At 39.7% G+C, this 25,431-nt stretch overlaps 1 long non-coding RNA gene across 1 annotated transcript in view; it reads right to left on the bottom strand.

The window, feature by feature from the left end:
• Positions 1-220: 220 nt before the first annotated feature.
• LOC144280809 (uncharacterized) overlaps positions 221-25,431 on the bottom strand; it is a 32,750-nt gene continuing 7,539 nt past the window's right edge. The window contains exons 2-3 of the long non-coding RNA XR_013349219.1: positions 10,948-11,083; positions 221-385 (exon numbers count right to left, since the gene is read on the bottom strand). This is a non-coding gene — a long non-coding RNA (uncharacterized LOC144280809). The remainder of the gene's footprint in view (positions 386-10,947; positions 11,084-25,431) is intronic.

Here is a 25,431-nt window from a genome sequence, read left to right as displayed (position 1 = left end):
GAATAGTATAAGTTCTTTTGATTAAATGGTGGAATATTTCCAGAGATGGGAAGACACAGTGGAGAGTCTTAGGCAAGTGAAGACTGAACCCCCTGGAAAGCAGCCCTAACAAAACTTGCATCTTTAAAAGGCCATCAGTGGTCAGCAAGGAGTTGATCATGAATATCACAAATTTATTACCACTATTTGAAGAATGACGTGAATAAAACATCCCACTGACTTTAGGAGTAATGGTATATTTGAACAAAGGAACAGGACCTTTTCAGCAGCTACGGGTGCTAGAAATGATTCCACCTTTCAGGAGAGAAACTCAGCCTCTTGCTTCGGGGAATGAGGTCTCGTCCTTCCGGGCGTTGATAGGATACAAAGTCGTGGCATCAGGATTCTTGGAGCTAGCAATTGAGCACAAAGAATAGATCTCATGCATCCTTCTTTTTTTAAATTTAATTTTATTTATTTATTCATGACAGACACACAGAGAGAGGCAGACACAGGCAGAGGGAAAAGCAGGCTCCATGCCGGGTGTCCTACGTGGGACTTGATCCCGGGTCTCCAGGATCACACCCTGGGCCGAAGGCGGCGCTAAACCGCTGGGCCACGAGGGCTGACTGCATCCTTCTTAATCACATCTCAATCTGCACATCCACAGCAGAGATTTCTTATTGTCTCATGGAGTCTCCAGATCAGAAGACAATTTAATGTCTATTTAAGGCTTGACTATCATAAGCAAGATAAAAAAGTACCTTTACTAGGGGTAGTATTTCTATTTAATTTAAAAATTTTTCCATTTAATGAATTGAAGCAAAATACCCAAGAACTGACTTGGGAAGATTCTGAGTTTCAAGACTTTGTTTTTTGTTTTTTGTTTTTTGTTTTTAAGGAGACAGCCTTTATTGTAAGGATTTTTACACTAAAGAAGGACTTTGGAGCGTCGTACTTCCTATCATCTCTGGAGCTATGGTCCAAGGGTGTCACTCATTTGGAATATAAAATGAATAATTATATTGGACAACTGACGAACAAAGTGGCCATGCATGAATGTTCCCCAAGTACCTGCCTCCCAATACAATGGTCTTGGCCTTGATTGTGTATTAGAATTGTCTTGAGAACTAAATATGAGATGTCCTGGCCACATCTCAAGGGTTTTGAGCAGGAAACCTAGTGGAGGACTCTAGACCGAGCATTTCTAAAAAGCTTCACCCAGTGATTCAGATCCACACCAGAATTTGAGAACCACTGTGCTAGTGGATTTTATTTTTCTCCGTGGCCAGAAAAACTTGGTAGCATTGGGGCCAGCAGCTAGTTCAGCTGCTTTTAGTCTTTTGCCAGGTTGTGGGCCAGTTTATCCACTGCTCATGCCATATTCCTTCTGCCCTTGCTGGGCATCTTGGCTGGTCCAGGTTCCTTGCCTGCTTGGGTGACCTGATCCATTCTCTCTGAAGGGCCTGGTCCAATAGCAGTCCTGCCTGATCTGGGCTGCTGTCATTTTCCATTGAATTTTATCACAGCCCCAGGGCAGCCCCCACATTCCACACATACTCCTCCTGACCTCCACTGTGTAGATGCAGCCTGATTTTCTCCTGAGAGTCAGGATCAGTCACCCCAAACAGTACAGTGACCTCTTCGCTTGTTGATCACTGGAGTGAAGAGCTGCCATGGCCAGGTGGCAGTCCCAACTTCCACTTTTGTGTCTCCTGTGGAACTCCTCCTTGAGGACTAAGAGCTCTGGACCAGCGGAGCTCAAAGTCATGGAGGTGGGGAGGAGAATGCTGCCTATGGCTCATGAGGGATCATAGTGAGAGGACCCCCTGCCATTTCCACTCCTGGATACCCTGAGCCTGTGAATCCTTTTTTTTTTTTTTTTTTTTTTTTAAGATTTTAATTATTTGTTCATGAGAGACACACAGAGAGAGGCAGAGACATAGGCAAAGGGAGAAGTAGGCTCCCTGCGGGGAGCCTGATGCTGGACTCTATCCCATGACCCTGGGATCATGACCTGAGCTGAAGGCAGATGCTCAACCATTGAGCCACCCAGGTGCACTCAGCCTGTGAATCCTGAGAGTGGGAGAACAGCAGCATGGGGAATCACTGATTTAGAGCACACGTTGCCCTAGCTCTCCCAGTTGATGACACAACTGAGTCCTCAAAAGGCCATCAATTATTCTATGAAGCTTTCTTTGAACAATTGGGAACATGATAAGTGAATTCTATGTTCATAAGCCCATTGCTGTCCTCATTTGCTATAAAATAAAAAATCCCTTGGTCAGAAGTAGTAATGTGTGAATACAGGTGAACAAGGCGCTCTATAACTCCATAGGCAATGGTTTTAGCAGAAGCATTGTGGGCAGGAAGGCACATGCATATGTGGAAACAGTGTCTACTTCAGAAAGAACACATGATGATGGTAGTGGTATGATGAAACCCACTTTTCTTGGGGACAAAATATAAATACAAAATATAAAGAGGAAAAGGGGAAACTCTCCATTTTCTCTGCTCCTGTACTTCCCCTTACCCTATGTACCATACCATTTCTGTCACCAGAGTCTTTGGTAATCTTTGGATCTATATTCTCTGCTTTTTCTTGTGCATTTAAACACATACATGTGAATATATAAACAGAGCTCTTTTTTTTTCTTTAAATCTGACTGGGTTCCTATTGTATAAACTTTTAGAACTTTCTATTTAAATTCTTTTTCTTCATCAACTCTTAAAATATTGTCTTGATGGACAGGGAAGTTTATGTGTAAGATCTCTGCCTCTCCTTGTTTTCATATCTCTTTTTTTTTTAATAAAGATTTTATTTATTTATTCATGAGAGACAGAGAGGCAGAGACATAGGCAGAGGGAGAAGCAGGCCCCTCACAGGGAGCCTGATGTGGGACTCGATCCCAGAACCCCGGGATCACGCCCTGAGCCAAAGACAGACATTCAACCGCTTAGCCATCCAGGTGTCCCCCTGTTTTCACATCTACATCTACATCTATCAGTATCTCTATCAATGTCTATCAATACTTATACCCATACCCATACCTACATCTGTAGAAAGCATTGCAAGACAACAAATAGCCACAAATACACCTGTGAACCCAGAACTACAAAATAACTAGTAACCTACATCTATTTTATATTTCTTTATTTATTAATTTTATTTTTATATTTCTTATCTATTCCATTTTCTTGCATCTCTCCTTAGTTAATAACTTTCTGAAGTTTTTCAATGATCATTTCATTCCTTTTCTTTTAATAACTTTATATTAAAATTTAAAATTTAAAAGGCTTCTTCAGATTTCGATGAAGGTGGAGAGAGCTCCAGTGTACCATTGACTTAGCTTCCCCCAGGGATAATATTTTACATAAGTGATGTTTATCATCAAAGCCTGCAAGTTAAATTTAGTATTATAAAATAAACCCAGGGATCCCTGGGTGGCGCAGCGGTTTGGCGCCTGCCTTTGGCCCAGGGCGCGATCCTGGAGACCCGGGATCGAATCCCACATCGGGCTCCCGGTGCATGGAGCCTGCTTCTCCCTCTGCCTGTGTCTCTGCCTCATTCTCTCTCTCTCTCTGTGACTATCACAAATAAATAAAAATTAATAAAATAAAATAAAATAAAATAAACCCAGATACAGACCTTATTTAGATCTCACCAATTTTATATGCATTCTCTTGTGTGTGCATAAACAGTTATATGAAATTTTATTCTGTGTGGATTTAGATTATAGTAGCCATCAGCATGACCAGGATATTGCTACAACTCTAGCAACCATAGTCTTTTCCATCACTGCCATTCTATCACTTGAAGAATATTGTATAAACAGAGTCATAGAGACATGTCTTGAAACTCTTCACCTGACCCCAGAGAATGAAGATGTTCTCCTGTTTTCTTCTAAAAGTCGTATGGTTTTAAGTTTGGCATTTAGGTCTACGATCTATTTTGAGCTAATTTTTGTCTAAGTTTTGAGATTTAGGTCAAGATTCTATGAATATCCAGTATTTTCAACACCATTTGCTACAGAGATTATCCTTCCTCCATTTACTTGCTTTTGCACCTTTGTCAAAAATCAGTTCACAAAATATTGTCTATTTCTAGACTATACTCTGTTCTATGACCTAAGCGTCTATTCTTCTGCCAACACTGTATTGTCTTAATTACTGTAGCTGTATAAATAAGTCTCAAAAGCAGGTAGTGTGATTCGTCCACTTTAATCTTTTTCAAAATTATTTTGGGTATTCTAGTTTCTTTGTCTTTCCATATAAATTTCAGTATTAGTTTGCTTATATCTACAAAGAATCTTGCTGGGACTTCAATAGATTAATTGCCATTTTTACTACGTTGGGTCTTTCAATTAATGAGCACAGTGTGTGTCTCCATCAATTCAGGGTTTTTTTGTTTGTTTTGTTTTTTTACTTTTTCAGCATTTTGTGGTTTTTAGCATATAAATTGGCTACATTATTGTGCTTTAATTTGTTTCCCATTGTTCACTGATAGCACTGTTAGCATGATTGCTTTTCAAGTGTTGCCTTTAAATCCTGAGGATTTGCTAAACTCACGAATTCTACACAATTTTGGTGGTTTTTATTTTAATGTTTTGTGGGTTTTTTTTTTTTTTTTAGATTCTTTGGAATTTTCTAGACAGTCATGTTCTCTGAAAATAAAGACAGTTTATTTCTTCCTTTCCAATCTGTATGTCTTTACTTGTACTGGAATATACTCCAACTTACTTATTATTCTCCTGTTGATAGGAAACCAATTCTTACTTTCTCCCTAGGACCTCTTCTGATACAGAAACAAATTCACACTGTTTATTCAGATCCCTAGGATCCCAGTCATGTTTTGGAATTCTGAATTTTTTGGATTTCAAAAACGTAGTTCATTGTACTTACTGAATATTTCATAACACTCCTAGCAGTATCTGGTACAGTACCCTATAATCAGGTACATTAATATTTTTTTTGCAAAGAAATAAATGAATATTCACACAAAACGAGATGGATAAAGTCTAATAATAGCTTCATTTCATTTCTGGTCAGGTTTTGCTACAAACGAGTTTGTACCAAACTTAGGAGAAAAAAAAAAAAACACTTTCTGTTTTGAGAGCTTTTGGATCTAGGCATCGCAAAAATGAGATTGTGAATCTTCACTATTTGACCTGGAGTTTGGTATATCTGTGAATTTGTTTTTCCTCACTTGCAGTTTTGTGTGAGTATGTTTGGAGTCTCTCATTTATTTGTTCTTATTCATCTGTTTCCTTTCTTTATTCTGTCTTCTTGGAATTTGTCATGATTGCCAGTCTGCTAGTGACATCTCTTCTCATTTGCTATGATAAGTTTATTCTCTATTTAAGTAATTTTTCTGTTGTTTTAAGGGACTTGTGTTAGAGACTTTAAGACTTGTGTTCTCATCTGCCACCTTGACCCAGTATCCCAGCTCATTGTTTTCTGCTTTATATATTCATGATACACAGACATGTGCATGTGTGCAAGCATACACACACACACACACACACGCAAACAAACACACATGGTATTTTTTTTATATTGACCACATACTACTTTTGTAATCAGTAAGTAAAATGGCTTTGACGGAGTATACTCAGGATTTCCTGTCACCCAACCCCTGGCAAGGTGGGTATTAGCCACTTTACTTTGGAGAGAACCAAGGACAATGGAGGGAAAGAGGCTCACTCTGTTTTCTAGAGCTTCACCACTTCACAAGACTTAGAACTCAAAGTATCAGAAAAAAGACTTCTGAACTCGAAGTGTTAGAGAAAAGACCAAATGGAAATGTGCCAAAATGCTAACAGCAGTAATCTGCAGTTGGTCAGATCACTAAAGATATTTATTGTCTGTCTTCTCCTTTTCCGGATTTTTCCAAATTTTCTACAGTGACCGTATAGTTTTTTTTTCTTTCTATGTGTTTGAAAATCTTTTTCATGGCTTGATAAAAAATAGCTCGATTCTCACATCTGCTTCCGCATTCAATCTGTTGCACTGGTACTATGTTGCTGAATATATAAAGAAAAATCAAAAAAGAAAGAAAGAAAGAAAGAAAGAAAGAAAGAAAGAAAGAAAGAAAGAAAGAAAGAAAGAAAGAAAGAGAAAGATCCATTCTGGACATTTTCCTGGAGGAAATGTTTAGTGTTGACAGGGAGGATCTTTGGAGAATGACACTATAGAATGTACCTCAAATATCCTTTGATCCTGTCCTAGGAGAATATGGTTCAAGTTCTTTAATAAAGATTTTATCAGAATATGCTAAAAAAACAAAAACAAAAACAAAAAACAAAACAAAACAAAAACAACCAACCCACCCTTACTGTAAAGTAAGAAAATATGGAAGGGAAAAAACAGTGAGCAACTTCAATGTCAGTAGAAAAAGCAATTAGGTTCATAAGAGTAGAAGAAACTAGATGGTATTTACATGCAAGATCCATCCAGAAACCTTTCACAAACTGGCCATTCTGACATGAGAGAAAATAAGATTGCCTATAAAATTATTTTTGGTTATTTTAGGACTTGAAGCCTGTTAGTTTAACACTACTATGAAGAAAATTTGTATATGCAAAAGGGGGTTCTTCTTTATTTTCAAAAATCATTGCATGGAAAATAAAACACAATATATATAATAGACATCCCGAAAAGATCTTGAGAATCACCAGGTTCCTTGGCCCACAATTTGACAATCATTTTTCTGGAATCAGATTAGCAAAGTACACACTTTTTGAAAAAAGTGTGCAATTCAATGCGTTTTAGTGTATTTATAGAGTTTCACAAGCAACATCACAATTTTAGAATGTATTTTCATCACCTCAGAAAGAAACTCTGCACCCCTTAGTTATCTAGTCCCAAGCCCCGCATTCTCCCCAGCCCTAAGCAATCACTTATTTATTTTCTATCTCTCTATATTTGCCCATTCTGGGCATTTCATATCAATGGAGTCATGTAGTAAGTGTTGTCTGTGACTGACTTCTTCGCATAATGTTTTCAAGATTCATTCATATTACATTATCTATTTCATTCCTTTTTAATACCAAATAATATTCTATTGTATGGTTATATATACCACTTTTGTTTTTCCATTTATCAGTTGAGAGACATTTGGATTGTTTCCGCTTTCCAGCTGCTATGGATAAGGCTGCTATGAACGTTCATGTATGAGATTTTTTATGGACATATGTTTTCAGTTCTCTTAGGAGAATTCCTAGGTGTGGAATTGCTAAGCATTTGAGGAGCTGTCAGATTAGGTACCAAAGGGGCCGCACCATTTTGCCACTCGAATGGCTGTACCATTCACAACTGTGTAAATGACCATGTAGACTTCTATAACTAAAGTACATTTGTATTTTCTTTTTCAAAACAAAGGAAAGAAACATACTGAAAAATAGTTGCGGTTTCTAATTTTGGACCTTCCGCAAAGAGCAAGTCACTTTGTCTTTATCAATAAAATGGGAACAACCAGCAGTACCTTCTGGAATTCTCTGACAGGCATAACAAGTCTGTGCTTGCTAAATACCATGAACAGAATGCTTTCACAGAAACTCTTTGAACCTGAAACTGAGTAGTACTCAGTGACCATGGATCCTCAATCTTAGGAAAGGCTTAATCAGTCTTGGCCAGGGAGGCAGAACCGATACAGGAGTATGTGGGGTCTGCCCCCAACCCTCAATTAAAGGGCAGTTTATGCAACATGCCTTCTTTTTGAATCAGAGCCAGGGTCATTGTTGGGCTGAGGTAACATTAATTATTTTTCCGCTTGTCGGATTCCATGAAAAAGATGTGAAAATGGCCTGTTTGTGAAAGAGTGCAGGCAGAGGCTGTGAGCTGATTATGTCAAACCTAGTCAAAGCTTCCTTGGTGTGGGAGACTGTAATCAACAAAGCATGGCGGCATCTGCGCCCATTACAGGAGGAGCCCCATCCTGCTTGGTTCCCCAGCAGAGACAAGAAGCCAGCTTTAACCCCTGTGGGACTGAACTGCATTGACTGGAGCAAAGAAATTTTGCTCTCATCAACCATCTAGTACACATTTAGGGGATAGAGCAGTGAAGGAGGTAATTGTCCTTGTTTTGCAGGAGAGAACGCATTGAATTTTTCCCCTAATAGAACAGTGCCAATTCTTTCTGTGACTTGGGCAACCATTCAGATGGGCCAAAGGCAGAGTTGCAAAACTTGAAAGACACAAAAATAAGTTTTTTAAAAGTCTGAAAAGGCCACAGAGATCCTTAGCAGGTGCTCCAGACTTTCTACATAGGTAGGGCTTGTGCTCTGGTTGAAAGGGGTGTCACAAAGTGGCAGTTGACCAGCACTCACTTTATGCAAGACTGAGAAACCTTCAGTTGTGTTCTCAGAGAACTGAGTGAGGCAGTTGATGGTGCTATGGGCAAATAAAAGCCCAGTGCTGGGCAAGGGCCCAGTGCTGCCCTTGGCAATCATTTGACCCCAATGATCATCAGATATGTTGGACTGAATTTTCTTTTTTTATAACCAATATTTGTTGCGTTCCCTTTCCTTTTCTGAAATAAAATGCATTGATAATAAAGTTTACTCATATATATGACTATGGAAAGATCATATCCCATCCATGAAATAAACTGTTACTGATCTTCATTGACATCAAGCTTATACCAGAAATGAAAATCAACTATATCACTAAGCACACTATTTAGTTTAGCTGACATTTTTTTTCATGGCAAGACTTTCTTGATGAAAGAAGTGAGATATTGATAATATGCTCTGATGCATGTTCCTTATCAAGAAGTACAAGGGCATGTCAAGTAGCATTGGTCTAGATGATATAATGAGGTCACTGGGTGCTTGCACCATAGAGTCAACATGAATGTGACAGCTGCAAGGCATATAACATTAGCAATTTAATTAAAACCTATGAGTACTGTTACCATCGGTGGTGTGATTTTCCAAAATGGTGGTAACATTCTTGGTAAATTTCTGACTGTATACAGTATAATCTTCTCTTGATTCACATTGTAGTTGCATTCCTGGAAACTTCAGTGCATGTTAAACCATTTATGTGCACTTCTTGGCTCAGGTAATTGGTAGTAGGGTTTTCACCTCTTATATGAATGTCCAAAACATCAGAAAATCATGCAGTAGGCAGGATAATTCAAGGTGAGAAAGAAAATACTCTGCACACCACAGACCTCTAGCATTCACAGCTTCTTACATACTCCATGTCAGTAGTGAGCCCTGACCACTGACCAATAAAATGTCCTCATACATTTCCACAATTAAACCTAGTCTAATTCCAAACCCCAAGCTTCACAGATGGTTCTTGGAAGGAAGTGGCTTCCTTCAGATCACACTGAATCCAAAGGGACACCAGGACAGTACTTAGGTGCTTGAGTCCTAATTCTGTCCTATTGTACCCAGCCCAAAATCTCCTAGGGACACTGCCCATCCTCAGCACTGCTCAGGTCTGTGACCAGTTACCAGTTCTGCTGGCCATTAACTCACTATTGCCTATACAGTGTTAATGATCTAAAGTGTTACCTAAAACCCTTGAAAGCCTCTCTGCAGAATTTTGATAATGTACCTTTAGGTGATTCCAATGTAGAATGGCTCTGACTTCCTCACAACTCTGAGAACTATTCCCTAAATTTAATGTTAGAAAATCTATAAAGAAAATGGTTCTGGGGCACCTGGATGGATCACTCAGCTGAGTGTCTGCCTTTGGCTCAGGTCATGATCCCAGGGTCCTGAGATCAAGCCCCCTTCATTGGGCTCCTTGCTCAGTGGGGAGTCTGTTTTTCCCTCTCCCTCTCCCTTTACCGCTCCCCCTGCTTATGCTTTCTCTCTCTCTCTCTCTCAAATAAATAAATAAAATCCTTAAAAAAAAATGGCTCTATGGCCAGAGAAGTTTTGGAAATCCTGAATTAGCTAAAGGTGAAAAGTTCTTTTACATACCCTTTAATTAGTGAACACGAAGGTAAATCTCTAAGATGGAGTATGACTCGACTCATTTTTCAAGTTTATTTGATCATGAACTGCCTCCATCTCCTGCTTTGTTGTTTTTTGAGTAAGTAGTCTGTTGCTAATGAAACAGATTATTCACATCTCTACCTGCCTTTTGTAGATAAGAAAGAGTGGTGAATAGATACTGCCTGAAGTGAAAAGTCTAAAAAGACTATGGGGGGTTTGTGTATTATTTCAAATAGAAAATAAAGGAGAGAGATATTTGACTCTTATCACTTTAATTTTCTAGGCCCCACAAGGAAAAGATCACATCTTCCTTTCTCATTGTTGTTGGTTTGATTCTTTCTATTGCTTGGGCACAGAGCCTGGCCCATGGTTATTACTCAAGTAATGCTTGTTAAAAAAATTATTTAATAAATTAAATAATCAATAGCAGTCTATTAAAAGGTGGTGGGATAGCTTCAAGTCATTCTGAGAAGTGTGATGTTTCCTTGTATTTCTTAGGAGCAGACTGATCAGAGAACTCAGTCAAACACTCTACAGCAAGAGCATCTCAGAGCCAGGAAAACTTTTTAACCTCCACATTTAACACTAACCATAATCAGTATGGGCAGGAACAGTTGGTATATTATGCACTGCACAAACTACTGGGGCAGTGTTCACTCTTTCCAAGAAATGTGTTTATAGCTGGGTTGGGCCAACAAGACATACTCATGGAAACAAAGAACAATCAAAGAGAATTTGCAGTTGTTTCACATGCCAGGGGGTGCTATGGTTCAAGCTTTGGTGTATTTGTTTATATTGTTTTTATCCTTGGTTGGCTTTATGGGGTGCAAGTAGTCAGAGACTTTAGGGAGTAGTTGGTAGGTGTTTAGCAAATTTTTCTATGATAAAACCTTGTTGTTCCAAACCTACTCACTCTCTGTCTGTGACCACTTCCCAGTCAAACACTAGATTCCCATGCCTTTGCCCAGGCTGTTTGCTCTCCTGCACTCACCCTTTCCCATTGCTGACACATTACAGCTTATCCTTCAGGGCCCACTTCAGATGTCACCTCTTCTCTGTGGTTTTCTGAGAGATCTCTGTGGCATTCTCCCACCAGTGGCTAAGTTTGCTGTTTCCTTTCATAAATTTGTCTTCAGCACCTTTCCTGGAGACTGTTAGCAAATTTATGAAAAGCAAAAGAGGAAAACAGTTAACCATTACCTTACACCCTGAGAAATTCAATCCACAAGCTAAGATGCCTCATTTGCAGAAATAACAGTGACCATTAGCTTCTGGGTGTTTGGGTACTAGCTGTGTTCTTCAAACTCTTCTGCACACCTCCATGCTTTGGGTTGCTCTTCCCCACATGTATTCTGTTTTCCGTCCCCTTGTCTACAAGATGACAACGCTATCACTGTGTTACATCCTTTTCATCTACAATTCTAACCAGATTCTAACTTTCTCTTTGAAATCGTTCTTTTGGACTACATATGAACGTCAAGCCATTTAAAATCCTTGGAGCCTCTGCTATTCTCTTCTGACTTTTTTCTTTTTCTTTTTCTTTTTTTTTTAAGATTTTGTTTATTTATTCATTAGAGACATAGAGAGAGGCAAAGATACAGGCAGAGGGAGAAGCAGGCTCCCTGTGGGGACCCTGATGTGGGACTCAATCCCAGGACCCCAGAATCATGCCCTGAGCCAAAGGCAGATGCTGAACTGATGAGCCAGCCTGGTGTCCCACTTCTGACCTTTTTCAATGATTATGTTTTGTTTTTTATTCATATGAAATCCTTGTGAACCTAGTCTCCGTTTCATTTAGTTTTTGTCACTTACCCTTCTCTCTCACAGGCTCATTATTTATTGACCACAGTGGGCATCATTGTCATTTGAAGAATTTATAGTTTGCTATCTTGTTAAGAAGCTAGAGTTTTCGGGATATTGTTTGTTTTTGTGGCCAGGGTTTGTTGACATGTGTCTCTACCTTGAGAATGACACTAGTGGGAATAGTTTTGTACCTTTCGGTTTTGGTTATTTCCTTGGAAATTTATTTCCCCAATAAAATGACGTGACCACAGCTCTTGTAACATTTGCAGGTTACTCATCCAACCAATTTGTAGCTACAGGAGTAATATGTAAGTGTGCCTGTTTTCTTATAGTCACAGAATGTGACCCTTTGAAATGTTTGTAATCTACTTAATAGAGATAAAGTCTTAAACCTGTTTGGGATTGCATTTCTTTCTCTGTCAGAAGGCTTGTGAATTTTTCAAAGTAATCATGTACTCTGGTGCCTGGGTGGCTCAGTCAGTTAAGCGTCTGCCTTTGGTTCAGGTTGTGGTCTGAGGGTCCTGGGATGGAGCCCCACATAGAGGTCTCTGCTAGGTGGGGAGTCTGCTTCTCTTCTCCTTCTGTGCTCTCTTTCAGGTAAATAAGTAAAATCTTTAAAAAAAAAAAAAAGGTAATCATGTACTTCCTGCTTTTTTTGGGTGTAAACTATATTTGGTCACAGAATGAATTACCTGCTTCTGGGCCCCCTGGGTGGCTCAGTCAGTTAAGTGTCTGACTCTTGATTTCAGCTCAGGTCATGATCTCAGGCTTGTGAGATCGAGCCCCATGTCAGGCTCTGTGCCAAAGGCGAAGCTTCCTTAAGATTCTCTCCCTCCTTCTCCCTCTGCCCTTCCACTGCTGTGCACACTGTTTTTCTTTCTCTCTCTCTCTCTCTCTCTCTCTCTCTCAAATAAATAAATCTTAAAAAAAATATGAGTTACCCACTTATGTTGAACATTTAAGGACAATTAGGCATAGTTGGAGATGGAGATTATGTTAATAATACAGAATTAATCATTTAATTAAAAAATTAGGAAAGCTAAAGAGCTGTTTTCAACTCCCCCAGACAGGAAGACTTTCACAAAAGCCACTACATGGAAAGGGTGGTCATCTTCACAACAGGAAGGATTAATGGACAGACAGGGTGTCAAGATTTGAAGATTCGCAGTGCCAATCTCCATGCCAGCATAAATCCTGAAGGAAACCGCTGTCCCTCCTGTCTTAGATTTTAAAAATCAAATATCTTTAGAGGCAAAGTGTGGAACAAAAACATTTACTGGGCCAGATACTAATGTAGGTGGTGAGGACTGGAGTGAATTGGCTCCAGTGATGCTCATCCACGACACTGAGCTCTTACTGGGGACCATTCTCTGGGCGAAACAAAAACACATTTCTGGGCCAAGTCTGGCCATTGGCCACCAGGCTGTGCCCTATGCTTAAGGCTTTTTTCAGAGACAGTCCTCAGATGCCAGCAGGGTCCTTGCACAGATGAGGAAGATGAGGCAGACAAGTGAGGTGTGAGAGAGTTCGGCTTCCTTTTAATACTTCTAAGGAAAAGAGTAGCGTAAGCCTGGTGAGTGGTGATGACAGTCCTGCTGATGACAATAGAGTAGGGTGGGGACTGTAGCCAGTTGTAGAATGCATACCCACCAATTTTTGTTTAACTTTTTATTATAGACATTTAAACATTAAAAAAAAAAAAACCAGCAACAGAGAGAATAGTATAATAAGGCCTTTGAGCCCATCAGCCAGCTCATTGATCGCAGCCAGTTAGAGAGATCCTTGCCCATTTTGCACCTGTGAGTGGGAGTGGGCACTACGCCACCCCACCTGAGAATTCTATTCCAGAGTATGCCAGCACCGCCAGGTTTTTAAAAGAAGCTAGACGTTGTGATTTTCATTTGAAACCCCCTGACTTTTATATGTTAACAATTCATTTAAAATTTGTAATACAGATGGCAGAGATCAAGGTGGTGCTGCCAGTTGCTGATTTGGGGTAATAACACATACTTGGAGAAAATGCTGCTGGTGGAACAGGAAACACAATCCAATGTCACGCTGCTTCTGGGTCCCCTAAATATATTTTATGTGTCCCTTAAATTTTGTGTGCAAAAGATTGTCCCATGGGATGGCCCACAGCTGGGCCTACCCATAGATTTGTGATGGCTTTCCTAGGGCAGGCTCACAGGGGTTTGTACTCAGGCTTTCCTCTTACCTTACACAGTGAGCTCCTTGGGGAAACTCCTTAAGGGAACTCAATCTCTCCCCAAGGCCCAGCAGATGATAATAATCAATAAAGTTTTGGGAATGAATGAACAAATAAAAACAGAAGAGCCTTTTCTTTCTTTTTCTTTCTTTCTTTCTTTCTTTCTTTCTTTCTTTCTTTCTTTCTTTGTTTCTTTCTTTGTTTCTTTCTTCTTTCTTTCTTCTTTCTTTCTTTCTTTCTTTCTTTCTTTCTTTCTTTCTTTCTTTCTTTCTTTCTTTCTTTCTTTCTTTCTTTTTTCTTTCTTTAGTAAGTTCCATGCCCAACTAGGAGTCCAACACAGAGTCTGAGCTCAGGATCCTGAGATCAAGAACCAGATGCTTTATGAACTGAGCCATCCAGATACCTCATTTGAGAGATTTTTTTGTTATATTTAAGTCTGAGTCACTTCCAAGACCATCAAATGGAGATATCTTCAGGCCCACTGATATGATTAATGTCTTCCTTGTCACTTAGAAAAAAATGTATTGTAAAATGCTCCATTCTTAATAATTAAAAATTAATACAATGTATCCATAGACTGATTTTTATTTTTTAGGTTGTGAGTTGATTAATGTATCAAAAATAATGTGATTTGTGGCCACCTCAAAAAATAAAAGCATACAGTATTGATAATTAGATGGTGTTAAGTAGGCACATTTAAGCACTAAGGATTGTCAGCTACTTGAGAGTTCAAGACTATGTCTTAGACTTAAAACATATGTTATATAAAGTTAATATATAATTCATATACCATAAAATTCACCTCTTAAGGGGCACCTGGGTGGCTCAGTGGTTGAGCATCTGCCTTTGGCTCAGGTTGTGATCTGGGGTCCTGGGATCAAATCCTGCATTGGGCTCCCTGCAGGGAGCCTGCTTCTCCCTCTGCCTGTGTCTTTGCCTCTCTTTCTATGTCTCTCGTGAATAAATAAATAAAATCTTTAAAAAAAAATTCACTCCTTTAAAGTGTGCATTCAGTGGCTTTTAGTGTATTCACAAAGCTGGGCAGCCATCACCACTATGGAGTTCCAGAACATTTTCACCACCCCAGAAAGAAGGCCTTACCCCTTTCTAAGAAATGAAGGTTTCATCCTTCCCTGCTCATTCCAGCCCAGCAACCACTAACCTATTATTTTTTGTTATGATGGATTTGCCTATTTTGGGCACTTTGTGTAAACGGTATCATACAATATGTGGTCTTATTTGTCTGGCTTCTTTTACTTAGCTTTTTTTAAAAGTTCATTCATGTTATAGCATGTATCAGTACCAAATTCCTTTTTATAGCTACATACTATTCTGTTGTTTGAATATGCTACTTATTATTTATCCATTCATCAACTAATGGACACCTGGGTTGACTATGAATATTCATGTCCAACTTTTTGTGCAGATACACATTTTCAATTCTTTCGGATATGTATCAAGGAGGGGAGTTCTTGGGTTATATAGTAACTCTGTTCGACTTTTTGAGAAACTGCCAGACATTTTCAAAGTGACTGAACTATTTTACATTCCCAACAGCAATGTATGAGGATTCCAGTTTCTCCACATCCTATCAACAGTTATTATTGTCCATCTGTTTAATCGTAGCCATTCTAGCAGATGTGACGTGGTATCTCACTGTGGCTTTAGTTTGTGTTTCCCTAATGACTAATGATATTGAGCATCTTTTAAATTTTTTTTTTTTTTTTTTTTTTATGATAGTCACAGAGAGAGAGAGAGAGAGGCAGAGACATAGGCAGAGGGAGAAGCAGGCTCCATGCACCGGGAGCCCGATGTGGGATTCGATCCCGGGTCTCCAGGATCGCGCCCTGGGCCAAAGGCAGGCGCCAAACCGCTGCGCCACCCAGGGATCCCTGAGCATCTTTTCATGTGTTTATAGGCCATTTGTATACTGCCTTTGGAGAAATGTTTATTTAAAATTTAAAAAATCAGATAATTTGTCCTTTTATTATTGAGCTGTCATTGTTCTTTATATATTCTGGATACTAGACCATTATTAGATACATAATGTGCAAATATTTCCTCCTGTTCTGTTGTCTTGATGGTGTCCTTTGAAGAACAAGAAAATTTTAATTTGATAAAGTCCAATTTATCTATTTTTTTCTTTTCTTGCTTGTGCTTTTGGTGTCATAGCAAAAAAATCATTGTCTAATTCAAGGTCATGAGCATTTATATCTATGCTTTCTCCTAAGAGTTCTATGGTTTTAACCCATATTTTGGCCCTTGATCTATTTTGAGTCAATTTTTGTAACTGGTGTGGATAAAGGTCCAAATTCATTTATTTGCATGTGGATATCCAGTTGTTCTAGCATCCGTAGTTGAAAAAAATATTCTTTCCCCATCAAAGGGTCTTGGTACAATGCCATAGACTTTTGAAATTTTATTCTTTATAGGACCTAACATAGTTCCTCCTCTACTTGGTAAGCAGGCAAATATGTTTGTTGAATTAAAGTGGGATTCTGAGCAGTTGAGGCTTCTTTTTTTTTTTTCTTTTCCTTCTTTCTTTTTTATTTTTTATTTTTATGTAAGAGGTAAAACTTTTACAGACAACTTATCCACAGAGGAAAAACTTTTTTTAGGAGCTTGGGTACATGGCTGTGCAACAGAGTCCCCATTTACTCCTGGATTGGACTAAATCAACTCAGGAATACAAGCAAACAACTTAACCAATGAAGATTTACAGTTTGTTGTTTTGGTCTCTACTTTCTGGTGTGAAGGATTAGACTAACAAGGTGATTTTTCACAAGACGACTTTGGGAAAGTGTTCTATACTTTCCAATGCAGGCAAGCTTACCAGGGTGACACAAGGTGTGGGCACCATTACCTGCCACCTCAGTGCCCCAGCAGAGCTTACCGATCAATGCTGACCCTCTTTCCTGCCAGCCCACAGAGGGATCTCTCCCTCTTCCCCAACACTGGGCTCCAGGCACACCAGGCACTCAGTGTAGATGGGAACAAAAATGAAGCTTGCTTGCCTAACCCTGCAGAATCAAAGTGAATCCCAAAGGTAATATGGCAAGTTATGTGATGATGTAGCTCTCTGAGAGAGCCCCTAACAAGTGAACAAAGCCTTTTTTTTTAATCATCAGCTTTTTAAAATATCATCTTTTATTTCTATTTATTTATTTATTTTTAAAGATTTTATTTATTTATTTATGAGACAGAGAGAGAGAGAGAGAGAGAGAGAGAGGCAGAGACACGGGCAGAGGGAGAAGCAGGCTCCATGCAGGAAGCCTGATGCCAGACTCAGTCCTGGGACTCCAGGATCATGCCTTGGGCTGAAGGCAGGCGCTAAAGCACTGAGCCATCCAGGGATCCCCTAAATTTTATTTTTAAAAAAGATTTTATTGGGTGACGGCCACTGAGGGGGGCACTTGATGGGATGAGCACTGGGTGTTATGCTATATGTTGACAAATTGAACTCCAATAAAAAAAAATTATTTATTTACTCATGAGAGATACACCGAGAGATAGGCAGAGACATAGGCGAGGGAGAAGCAGGCTCCATGCAGGGAGCCCGATGTGGGACTTGATCCTGAAACTCCAGGATCACACCCTGAGCTGAAGGCAGATGCTCAACCACTGAGCCACCCAGGCATCTCAAGCTTTTTATTTTAATGGAGTTAAATTATGAATTACAGTATTTCATTTTCCAAGTTCACACTACTTTGCATTGGGCAAATTTGTTCTTGATATAATGTGCTTATTATGTAATATCTGGCTTGGATTATAATATTTTGGGTAGGATTTTTGCTTATGTGCTAATGTGTTTCTTCTTCTCTTTAAGGACAGGTATCCATTTAGCCTTTCACACAGCAAGAAGTCCAGATGTAGATGGGCTTGATGTTCTCTTTTTCTGAGGTTCTCTGGCTCTTGCACTCTCTGAGAATATGGACTAATATTTTTTCAGACTGTTGTCAGAATTTCCCACCCTGTCCCTCTGGCCTTCCCAGAAAATGCCTGGACGCTTAGCATGGCAAGTGAGCAGACCCCAGGGCTGCGCTAGTACAGCTGTCCCCAGGCACTGGAAATCAGGTGACACCACCCAGGAGAGAATCAGTGCAGGTGGCACCCCTAAGCAATCTGGCCGAGGTCACCGTGGGCAACACGAGTCTCTGTGAAGGGGTACCGGGCAGGGATGCCGCTCCTCTGCAGGCTGCCCTAAGTTTGCCGAGGATGGCAGTGGTGGGAAGTGCCAGCCAGCACAGAATGAGGGGGAGCCCAGGTAGCAATTAAGTGGGGATAAATAGCCATTACCAAGGAGGCCTGACAACTGCAGGAGACCGCAGTCTATGCACGAGCAACCGCTTATTTTCCCATTGATCCTCGGCGGGATAGGGCCCTGCCTTCTGCAGTGCCCCAAATAACAGGCTCACAAAGCCCAGTGCTAAGAGGTGGCATCTGAGAAGAATCCGTTCAGGTCTTCCTGTCTGTTTCATCTTAAGGCCTGCCAGGAGAAGAGATAATTACGGGTCTGAGATTCTGCTCCATCACAGACAATGGAGGGATCAGCAGATGCCTCTCTGAAATCAGATTAAAAAATTTTTAAAAGGTTTCGGCTCAGGGGGATACCAGCATTTCCCACAGGTTTCAATTGGATGAAAGTGGAAAAGGGGAGAAGGGGAAGGAAGAAAGGAAGGGAAGGAGGGAGGAAAGGAAACTTGAATTCTTAAATGTGGAGATGATCCACAGGGAGGGTGCTAAACACACCTGGTTTTCCAGTTGCCTCCCATGAAAGATTTTGCCCTTGGCCTGTCACGTCTCCTGAAGGCTCCTCTTCAGGTCATTCCATCTGGAGCCCAGAATCCCCCATTGGAAGCCCGAGCCCACTCAAGCCAACCATGATCTGATTTCTATCACTACGCATCACTTTTGCCTATTTTAGAACTCCCCCCCCCCTTTTTTTTAAAGATTTTATTTATTTGAGAGAGAGACAGAGAGAGAGAGAAGAAGAGAGCATGAGCAGGGGGGAAGGGAGAAGCAGGCTCCTTGCTGAGTGGGGAGCCCAATGTGAGCTGAGCTGAAGGCAGACACTTAACAGACTGAGCCCCCTTTGAACTTATTTTAGAACTTCCTATAAAAGGAATACACAGGGGTTCCCCTGGATGGTTAAGTGACTCTTGATTTTGGCTCAGGCTCATGACCTCAGGGTTGTGAGATTGAGCGCCATGTGGGTCTTTGTGCTGGGTGTGGAGCATGCTTGAAATTCTCTCTCTCCCTTTCCCTCTGTGCTTCCCCACTCTGCCCCTCTGTCTCCTTCTCTAAAAAAAAGGAAAAGAAAAGAAAAGAAAAGAAAAGAAAAGAAAGAAAGAAAGAAAGAAAGAAAGAAAGAAAGAAAGAAAGAAAGAAAGAAAAAAGAAAGAAAGAAAAAAGAAAGAAAAAAAAGAAAGAAAGAAAAAAGAAATACATAGTATGTACTCCTTTTGTCTGGCTTCTTTCACTTAGCATAATTGTGAGATTTGTCCATGTTATTGCATGCACCAATAGTTGGTTGTCTTATGTTGCTAACTAGTATTTCCTTGTGTAGGAACACCTCAGTTGGTTAATCTATTCACCTATTGATGGACATTTGACTGTTTTCAGGTTTGGGCTATTATGGATAAAGCTACTAGGAACATTTATATGAAAGTCATTTTGTGGATATGTTTCTACCTAGAAATAGAATTTGCTAGATTCAGGAGGGGTAAAATTATAAAAGTCACAATCTGGTTTTCAAAGGGGTTTATACCATTTTATTCTATTATCTTGGAGTGAGCTTTTGGTTGTTTTGTTTCACATCCTCCTCAACCTCGTAATTAACAGCCTTCTAAAATTTCATTATGAGTGCCTTTTTTATATGCAGTTCCTTGGTAACTCATGATATTGGATATAATTTCATGTGCTTATTAGCCATTTGTATATATTCTTTGGTGAAATTTCTGGCCAAGATTTTGACCATTTTAAAAAAATGGATTGTTTTTCTTGTTGTTGAGTTGTATGGATTTTTTTAAAAGATCTTATTTATTTATTTACTTGAGAGAGAGAGAGAGAGAGAGAGCACAACCAGGGAGTGGGGTGGGAAGAGAACTAGAGGGACAAGCAGACTTCCCACTGAGTTTGGATCCCAACTCAGGTCTTGATTCCAGGACCATGAGATCATGATCTGAGCCAAAGTCAGACATTTAACTGACTGAGCCACTCAGGCACCCCTGGATTCTTTTAAATTGGTATTCAAGATGTCTGTCACATATATGCATTGAGAATATTTTCTCCCGCTTTGTGGCTTGCTTTTCTACTGTCTTTGAAGAATAAAAATATTAATGAAGTCATATTTACTTCTTTATTCTTTAGTAGTTATTATTTTTTGTGTTCTGTCCAAGAAATCTTAGCTCATCCCAAGATTCTTTTTTCTTTTTTTCTCCTGGAAGCTTTAAAGTTTGGACTTTTCTGTTTGGTCATGATTTATTTCAAGTTAATTTTACGTATGGAGTAAGATTGGGGTTGAGATTAATTTATTTTCCCCTCAAATATGTTCAGTTGTTTCAACACTGTTAAAAAGACTTTCTTTTCTCCATTGAATTGAGGACATTTTGGGTGAAAATTAATTGGTTATAATATAGGCCGGTTCGTTTCTGGACTCTGTTCAGTTTTTCTGGGAGAACGAAAATATTAGCAACATGGGAGGCTTCTAATCCATGAACATAGCATACCTTTCCATTTTGTAGATCTTTCAGTGTAGAAGTCTTACACATCTTTTGTTAAATTTCATCCCGGATAATTGATGTTTTTTGATGTTATGGTAAATAGTATATTTAAAATTTTTAGTTTTTACTTGTTAATATCTAGAAATACAATTAATTTTTGCATATTAACATTGTATTTTGCAATCTTGTTAAATTTGCTTATGAGATCTAGTAGTTGTTCCACAGATTCCCATAAGTTTTTTTATGTACACAATCAAGTTGTCTGTAAATATTGACAGATTCAGGATTTTTTTCTTTCCAGCCCTTATGCTTTTTATTTCTTTGGAATGGGGACTCAATTTTGAATAAAATTGGCAAGAGCAGACATCTTTGCCCTGTTCTCAGACTTAATGAGAGATGGTTAAATGTTTCGTCATGAACTATGAAATTAACTATAAGTTTTATCGTTCCTTTAATCAAGTTGAGGAAGCACCCTTCTCTTAGCTTGCTGACAGCTTTGATTGTGAAAGGTGTTCAATTTTGTCAAATTCTTTTTCACATCTACTGAAGTTTTAGTATCAGGCTTATATTGGACTCATAAAACAAGTCGAGAAGTGTTTCTTCCCTCTTTATTTTTCAGAAAGAGTTTGTGTACAACGGTATTATTTCTCTCTTTAATGTTTGATGGAATTCACCAGTGAAGTCATCTGGAGCTGGAGATTTCTCTGTGGGTTTTAATTATAAGTTCAGTCTATTTAATAGATACGGAGCTATTTAATTTTTTTTTTTTTTAATTTCTCCTTTGTCTATTTTGGTAAGTTATGTTATTGAAGGCATTTAGCCTTTAGGTGTAGAATTTATCCATTTTATCTAGGTTTTTGTTTTTGTTTTTGTTTTATATTTTTATTTATTCATGATAGGTACAGAGAGAGAGGCAGAGACACAGGCAGAGGGAGAAGCAGGCTCCCTGTGGGGATTTGTCAATAGTTGCTTGTTTTATCCCAGAACCCCGGGATCATGATCCTGAGCCAAAGGTAGACCCTCAACCACTGAGCCACCCAGGCCTCCCTCTTAGGTTTTTAAAATTATTTTGAATGAAGTTATTCATAAGATCCTCAGAGTATTTGTTTATATCCATAGGATCTATTGTGAATAAAAAGAGCAGTCAGTCCTACATTGAATGGCAGTTGGCAGAAAATCTTTAAGAATTTTTCCAGTGGAAAATCCCAGGGTTAACAAACTATCATAGAAAGAGACAGGATGAGTCTTCTCTGTGGTCCTCTGCTTCTGGATTCTTAGCTCTTCAGCTGTGAATGGGAAACAGGAATACTTTTCTCACCTACTGTAACATCCTTTCCTCTTTGTTTCTTTTCCCACTCTCCTTTTTTGAAGGTCTTGCTCCAGTCTTTTGCTCTATTACAAGTGAACCTGAAGTGGCAATTGGAATTTGTAATGGTAATTTGAATGTGGTTGTTTCCTTAGCAATGAAAATTTATTTGTAAAAAAAAAAAAAAAAAGAAAAGAAAAGAAAATTTATTTGTGATTCAGACTTTTAAAGATCTCAGAAGTCTAATTAGTACTTTTCACTGAGCAAGCCATTTATAACCAATATTTTGAAAACATAATATAACCTTAGATAATGAATTAAGGTTGTGATTATTTTTTTCTTTTTTTTTTACCACAGCAGGTACAAGAGACAGAGGTTCCCCTAGCTCTCTCTCCCATGAACTTCCTGGAACTCAGACTTGCAAAAATACTTAAGGAGGCAATGCCCTGGCTGAGGGCAGGTGCAACCGCTCTTCCAGCCCATTGCATCAGCCCGGGGCAAAGTATTAACCTCGGAAAAGGTGGCCATTCTTCCCAGTTCCCCAACTATTGTAACCTCATAACAGGTATTAGAAAAGTTTCATTCTTGAGTGGGACAAGAATGCAGGACCTGTCCTCCTCCCTAGCCACCTGCCTACCCTCTACCTCCAGCACTTACTCACACACTCACACACACAGCAGTGTTCTGCACTGTTTCTTCTCCAAATTATCAAATTATCCCGTGGTCAAAAGGTATTCAGTCCCATCCAGTCCCTCTCAGTTTGTGGTAGGACTAATTTGTTAATGGGGCTCCAGAAGGAAAGTGCCTAATGTTCCTTCTAATTGGACATGACTGCTTCAGAATGACTGCGGCCGCCAGCCAGCTCTCACTGTCCCTGGGGCTGGATAATAAGCTTCTGCCACCAGCCCCTGGGTCCTGACCAAGACCATTTGCGGTAATGAACTTGGAAGGTTCATTGTAGATTGTAAAAAAAAAAAAAAAGAGAGAGAGAGAGAGAGAGAGAGAGAGAGAAGCACAGTCCAGCTCTTGTCAGTGGGTTCAATTATGGCTTCTGTCAGCTTAACAAAAGAAATTCAGGAAAGCTAGACTAGGAAAGGGTTGGAGGGAGCAGGCAAAGACGGATGGGGGCGGGGAAGAACCCATGATGGTAGAACCAGACTGAAATTCCTCCAGGACCAAGTTTTTAGAAGGTGAAGTTCAAAAGTTACCATGATAGGGGTTGAGTTCCCAGTGTCCAAATGGGAGACTCTGTAGCAATGGGTACTGTAGGGCAGGGTTTACTACATGTCACTGATCTAAGGAAATAAGCTCCCCCATACCTCTTCAGCTCACTGTAAATCCCCACTGTAAAACCCACACTGATAAAGGAACAGGGCCCTTTGTGCATATTTAGACTAATAATTGCCATAATCATTGCTGATTATTTGTTTTCTGAGACAGGACCTTAGAGCATTAAACCCAGAATCTATCACTAAAACCATTCCGAAAATATTGGTTAAAGTTATTTTACTGTGAAATATGGCAAATATACAGAAAAGTGCATCAAACATAAATGTACAGCTGGAGGTATTATTTAAAAAACATCTGGGGATCCCTGGGTGGCGCAGCGGTTTGGCGCCTGCCTTTGGCCCAGGGTGTGATCCTGGAGACCCGGGATCGAATCCCACATCGGGCTCCCGGTGCATGGAGCCTGCTTCTCCCTCTGCCTGTGTCTCTGCCTCTCTCTCTTTCTCTGACTATCTCTCTCTCTCTCTCAGACTATCATAAATAAATAAAAATTAAAATAAATAAATAAATAAATAAATAAATAAATAAATAAATAAATAAAAAACATCTGTAATCAGCACTCAGGTAAAGAAACAGAACTTTGCCAGAAGCCCCATCCTGCCCTGACCTGATCACAATCCTTTCCTTGACCCCTAAAGGTAACCACACCCCTGGTTTTTATGCTAATAATTTCCTTGCTTTTTTTTTTTTATAGTTTCACTATCTAAATAGGCATTCCTAAGCACTAGTTTAGTTTTTCCCTTTTTTTGAACTGGATGTAAATGGGAATTCATACATTAGATATTAGCCTGGCTTCTTTTGCTCTACATTGGAAGAATCATTTAGGTATTTCATGTGACTCCACAGTTGCTATGGAGTCTTGTGTCATATAAATGTCACACAATATGTGTATTCAGTTGTTGAATTGCACTTGGGCTATTGACCATTTTTTGACTATTACAAATAATGTTTCTAGGGACAGTCTTGCTCATAAATACATGTAACTCCATATTATGTAGCTAGTAGAGAAGTTGCTGGGTGACAAGCCTCCCAGAGAGATTTGACTAGTTTTTAAGTTATTGTAGATGGCCAGAGAAGACACTGCTTATCAGAAACCAATCTGCTGCTTTATGTGGCAACCAGCCTTTAAGATGGCCCTGAATTATCCTTATTTTCTGATATTCATGCTTTTCTGTTGTCCCCTCTCACATTGTGTCAGGGATGGTCTGTGTAGCCAATAGAATATTGTGGAAGTGATGGCTAGGTCATAAAAGACATTGTGGTTTCTACCTGGCTTTCTTGGGTCACTCCCTCTGTTAGAAGCTAGCTGCCATGTTGAAGGACACTCAAGCGACCCTATGGAGAGACCTAGGGAGTCAACAGCTGAGATCTCTAGCCAGTGCTAATTAGAAACACGTCCCCCAGCCCCAGTCTAGCCTTCAGATGATACAGCCCTGGCGGTCATCCTGACTGCAACCTCACCAAAGACTCTGAACTACAACCACCCATCTTAGCTGCCCCTGGATTCCTAACTCTCAGAAACTGTTAAATGACAAATGTTAATTGTTTGAAGCTACTGAGTTTGGGGATGATTTGTTGTGCTATTGTGGACACCTTGGTTTATCTAGACTGGCTGAGGCAGGCAAACAAAGCACACCCACATGTCATCTATACAGAAATGGCTTATTGTGTATACTTGATCTCCCCTTCCACAAGGTGTAGAGATTAGAACAGCAGGCACCATCAGACCATGTTTTTATTTTTGCTCCGTCTTCCTTCCTCTCTCCTTTTCCTTCTTTCCTCCCTTTGTCACAAGCGCTCTTCTTCTCTTTAAGTTTCCAGAGATAAGAACAGATGCTCTGGCCTCAAACTGGGTTTGAATTCTTGCTTCAGAACTTATAAGCCGGGCAGCCCGGGTGGCTCAGCAGTTTAGTGCTACCTTCAGCCCCAGGCCTGATCCTGGACACCCGGGAACCCTGCATGGAGCCTGTTTCTCCCTCTGCCTGTGTCTCTGCCTCTCTCTCTCTCTCTCTCTCTGTGTCTCTCATGAATAAATGAATAAAATCTTTAAGAATAAAAATTAAAAAAAAAATAAAAGAACTTACAAGCCAAGTGAACTTGGAAAAGTTTCTTTACATCTCTATGCCTTGGGCTCCATCTCCTGAGTGATAAAACAGAGATGGTGATATAACCACC

The sequence above is a fragment of the Canis aureus genome, chromosome 12, assembly GCF_053574225.1.
Source record: "Canis aureus isolate CA01 chromosome 12, VMU_Caureus_v.1.0, whole genome shotgun sequence".
NCBI classification, from domain to species: domain Eukaryota; kingdom Metazoa; phylum Chordata; class Mammalia; order Carnivora; family Canidae; genus Canis; species Canis aureus.
Note: the sequence above shows the minus strand (reverse complement) of the source record. Positions and strands in the feature narration are given on the sequence as shown.